At 42.9% G+C, this 5000-nt stretch overlaps 1 pseudogene; it reads right to left on the reverse strand.

Moving 5' to 3' along the window:
* Nucleotides 1-1616, reverse strand: part of LOC127641622 (uncharacterized) — a 2258-nt pseudogene extending 642 nt beyond the window's left edge.
* Nucleotides 1617-5000: the final 3384 nt, after the last annotated feature.

Here is a 5000-nt window from a genome sequence, read left to right on the forward strand (position 1 = left end):
GGAAGAAAAGGGTTGTAAGGTGTTACATGTACAAACAACATAATGGTGAGTTTCATGACAGCAAGTGCGGCTGGTATATTGTGTCTCGGTACCCTTCAAGGTCATATACCCAATAAGGTGATCCCATTTGATGATCTGATCATTCACTACTACACCAATAGAGCGTACAGTAGTGGAATTTGGAAATACTTGGTCTGGATGAATTAAAGGAAAGGTGACAAAAACCCAAGGCAACCAGTACATTCATTTCCAGTATACATCATAATGGTAGTTAATAACTCAGAGTAATTGATATCTTTCATTTTGTTTGAGGTTTGCCATCTGTCTAAATCTAAGATATCTATAAGGTCACTTAGAACGTGTCTAGGTGTCTTATGAAGACGGAGATCTAGAATTTCCTGTCTAGCAGCAGTAAATAGATCTTGTGCATAAGATCTGCAGGCTAAGTCACGTTCGATGGTACGGGTCTGATTAAATAATGCATGGCTGACCAACAGAAGCGTCTGTGCTTCGGATCTAACCGCTTTGATTATATTTTCATTACTATTGGTGATATGTTGGAAACCAGTGGCCACCTGATCTGTCATCCATGTTGAAAATTGAGATTGTTTAGTTATTTTGAAGGTGTTGACTATAGAATTGACTGAACCAAAAAGGCCTGCAATATTTCCAAGCAGATCTCGTTTGGAACGAGTGTATGGTATTTTGACAGCAAGTCTGTCTTTGTAATCAGAAATTAAATCATCGATTCGTGACTGTAGCCATGTATACGTTTTGTCATCATCATCATCATTGCAATATTTTGTATAGGCAGTTAGAATATTGGATAGGTTGTAAGTTACATGAGTCATCACCAAATTTACATCATGAAACAAAGTCTTATTAATGTTCCCTTTGATAAGTCCACCAGGAGGAATTGGATATAGCTTTGGGCATTGCTTTGGTTTACTATACCCACAGGTGGTTAAATTAAAACAGTGATTAGCAGTCCATGAACAGTTTTGTGGGCTAGTGAAATTGTTTTCACTTATTTGACATTTTCCTACACAATAAATCCCTTCCTTTCGGCTAGTCCAGATTAAGGGGTTGGGTCTATTGTCATAGGGTCTGTATAATGTTAAATTGAATTTATATTCTGTGTAACTTATGTATGTGGTGTTTAGTGTTTCTGTGTGGATGCACCTATATGTGGCAGGTTCCAATTTGTTAACAAAATAACAGATTTTAGGGTCTATGCCATCATTGTTCTTCTCATATAAAGTGCGCATCCCACCTTCTTTAGCTCCTGGATATAACTTTAATTGATACCAGGCAGTGATATTGTGCTGGGATGGCCATGCTGGTGTGTGTATTGACATGTTTATGTATGCAGGATGAGTGGAACCTAATTTACAACAGATTTGTGGCGTGCAATTTAGTTCCGGTGCTACTCCGGGAGGCCATGTAACTACTTCTTTGGGTGTAATGAGAATTTGTGAGGTGTATGGCCCCTTAATGTATTTCCATACCCATCTTCCGCATCCTAATGTGTGTGTGAGCGATACCCGTTGACCCAGCTTGATGCAGGTAGGTCCGGACACCTGCCTTGTGTCCGGTCTCCATGGGATTGCAGAGGTTATCCATTACCATTTCTCCTTCTGAAAATGTTGTTTCAGAGGTTGGGTTAAATTGCATGTCATTCGCTAGGTCTGACTGTTGCTGTTTTAGCTTGGCTTGTGCCTGTAGTACTCTGAGCCTTTCTTGTAATTGGCCCAGCACAGTCTGTTGTGTTGCAAGCATGAGAGGTCCCAGGTCTGCTGGGGAGACATTTGGATCAATCGGGAGCTTCATGATTCTTCCGGTCATGAGCTCATATGGGCTGATGCCTGTGGCTTTAGATGGGGTTGCACGTAGTACAGTGAGGACGGTTGGTAAGGCATCTGTCCACCTGTTTTGATGTTGTGTGATTTGCTTAGCTAGGTTTTCTTTGATGGTACGGTTCATGCGTTCCACCATACCTGAGCTTTGTGGTCTGTAAGGAATATGAAATTTTTGTTTAATGTTAAGCATTTTAAACATGTTTTTCATTACTTGCCCAGTGAAATGTGTTCCTTGATCAGACTCTATTTGGACGGGTGCACCCCAAAGTGGAATGATTTGGTTGGCCATCACCCGTGCCACAGTGTTTGTAGTGTTATTGCGGGTGGGAATTGCTTCCACCCACTTAGAGAATTTATCAATGATCACCAGGCAATAACGATATCCCCCTTTGGCACTGGGGAGTGGACCAATGAAATCCATCTGTAAGGATTCCCAGGGTCCCTTAGGTGGGTCTGGCCTGCGTAGATTAGTGCGTCCGGTTTGCCCTGATTAACTGTTGCACAAACTATGCATGTACTACACCACCTGTTGACATCTGGAGTCATTCCTGACCACCAAAATTGTGTTTGTATCAACTGCTGTGTTTTAGCAGCTGATATATGGGCATATTCATGGTACAGTTTGATTATGGGTTTTTGAAGAGCTTCTGGAACCACATATTTCCCATCTCTGAGTATTATGCCCTCTGTGACACTGACTAACTGATCCTGCTGTAAGTGTGGTGCAATCTCTCCTCAGCTGTCCACAAATCTTTTTGATATTGTTTAAGGTCGATGGGAGTGATTTGGACCGCACTCACCGCAGGTGCAGGCAGTTTGTCTGGTTGCCACTCGCCTCCTTCCGTGGCTGCGATTTTGGCTAATTTATCGGCAATGTTGTTGTTTTGCTCGTGTTCGTTGGGGTTCCTGTTTATGTGTGCACGTACTTTGATGACGGAGATAGAAGATTCACGCACTTTGATTGCTTGCCAAATTTCAGTGATGGTGCTGAAATGTTTTATTGGCGTTCCTGCAGAAGTGAGGAATTTTCGCAATTGCCATTGTGCCATAAAATCATGCACTACCCCAAAAGCATAACGACTGTCTGTGTATATGCAAAGTGGTTCGGTGGTAGCTTTAATGGCTTCTAGCAAGGCCACTAGTTCTGCTTCTTGTGCAGACATACTTGGCGGTAATTTGAATAATAGTTGTTTACCAACGCCTGAGTTGGGAGGATTAGGAGCCCACACAGCACACCCAGTATAGAAGTGACCCTCATTACAAAACCGGAGCCATCAATGTACACCTGTGTTTGGTTTGAAAGTTTTTGGTCTTGCACAGGACTAGGTACTTCCTGTTCAGGCTGACAGGTGTGTGGGTGGCCCTCAACATCTCCAAGCAGATGAGGCAGAATGCGTGTGTTTACTGTTGTTATGTCACGTGCTTGTATGTCTGCTAGCCACCTTGCTAATCTATGAGATGAAACACCTTTTATGCGTCCCTGCAGTAGCATTTGAACTGGCGTGTGCACTGTGTGCACAACAACAGGCTGGAAGCCAACAATTGGCTCTGTTGTTGTTAACAACCAATGAACCGCCAAGACATGCTGAGTGCATGGGTCGAAGCCTTGTTCAATTGGAGATTTTTCCGCTATAATGTGCAATCGGACGTAGCTTTCCTCCATGCTCTTGTGCTAACACGCCACTGAGTGTGTTTTCATATCGCCTACTTGAACGTGAAAATCTTTTGTTGGGTTGGGCAAGCCTAGGGCAGGTGCGAACATAAACTTTGTTTTAAATCGGTAAAAGCATGATCGTGTTCTTCGCTCCATTCAAGGACGCCAGATGGTTTTGTTTTCCTTTTAACAGTGAATATAAGGGCGCAGTGGTATTCGCAAAATTTGGGATGAAATCTCGCAAATAATTTGCTGTCCCTATCACTTTTGCAGTGCATTTAACGGTGAGGTCGGGGCAGTTCGGCAACGCATTTACGCCTGTCTTCAGTTAGTGCTCGGTGACTTTTGGTTAGGTGTAACCTAGGTATTGCACTTCCTGTTGCGCAATTTGCGCTTTTTCTCTGTTTAGTTTGAAGCCGGCTTTACCTAGTGTCTGTATGACTTCATCTACTAAAGTTAAATGACCGATCAAGTGTTCCTTCTGTGGCAATGATGATGTCATCCACATAGTGAGCTACTCTGCCTGCTCCCAGTAGGGGTCGAGTGTATCTTCCACAGCTCTGTGGAAGATTGCAGGACTGTTGTGCAGTCCTTGTGGCATCCTTTCCCATGTATACTGGATTTGATTTACAGTAAAGCTAATTTCCACTGGTCTTCACGCTTAACCTTGATAGACCAGAAGCCATTCTTAATGTCTAAGACAGTAAACCAAGAGGCTTTTTGTTGAAATTTGTGATAATAGGGTAGAAGGATTTGCCACTATTGCAGTCGCTTTAGGCAGGACTCCGATTCAGACGCTGATAGTCTATACATAGTCGCCATTTTCCGCTTGGTTTTGGTACTGGCAGACACGGAGAATTGGTAGATGAACTACACTGTCGAACTACACCTCTTTTTTCAAGCTGTTGGACTATCTCATGAACAGCAGCCTCTGCCTCTGGCTTAATGCGGTATTGCTTTTGTGGGGAGGTGGCTCCCCTCAATGCATACTTCAAACTCTATGAGGCCACAGTCGTGCTCGTGATCAGCCCAAACATTGCTATATTTGTCCATTAGCAGTTGTATGGGGTCTGTTTTGGAAATGGACATAATGCTTTCCTTGTCTCGTGAAAAACATTTTTTATTGTTTTATTTGTTCGCAACTCGATTTGTTTTTCAAGGCAGTGAATTACAAAGCCATGTTTTTGCATGATGTCCATTCCCAATACTGTTCCTTCACTGTTATCTGGTAAATACCAAAAGGCTCTTTCTAGCATTATCATGCCTAAGTCGAGCTGAACTGGCTGTGTTTTGGTCGCAATCATTAGTGTGTCGCCTATGCCTCTAATAATGTATGGTTTCATTTGTTAGAGGTAAAGGAATGTTTGTGCAGGAGCATGCAGCCGGTATCGATAAGTATGTTGGCTAACCGGCCTCCAATGTTAGCCCTTATTTTGATACGGTTGCCGCTAAGTTGATAATACTCCCTATTGCAATGGAGGCCACGC

The sequence above is a fragment of the Xyrauchen texanus genome, unplaced genomic scaffold (assembly GCF_025860055.1).
Source record: "Xyrauchen texanus isolate HMW12.3.18 unplaced genomic scaffold, RBS_HiC_50CHRs HiC_scaffold_120, whole genome shotgun sequence".
NCBI lineage: Eukaryota > Metazoa > Chordata > Actinopteri > Cypriniformes > Catostomidae > Xyrauchen > Xyrauchen texanus.